The following is a 213-nucleotide window of genomic DNA, read 5'->3' on the forward strand; positions in this document are numbered from 1 at the left end:
TTGTGTCATGCGGATTACTGTTAATTTATTATGCTGATCTGTTCTGTACGACATCTATTGCACGTCTGTCCGTCCTGGAAGAGGGATCCCTCCTCAGTTGCTCTTCCTGAGGTTTCTACCGTTTTTTTTCCCCGTTAAAGGGGTTTTTTTGGGGAGTTTTTCCTTATCCGCTGCGAGGGTCATAAGGACAGAGGGATGTCGTATGCTGTAAAG

Source organism: Epinephelus moara, chromosome 15, assembly GCF_006386435.1.
Source record: "Epinephelus moara isolate mb chromosome 15, YSFRI_EMoa_1.0, whole genome shotgun sequence".
Lineage (NCBI taxonomy): Eukaryota > Metazoa > Chordata > Actinopteri > Perciformes > Serranidae > Epinephelus > Epinephelus moara.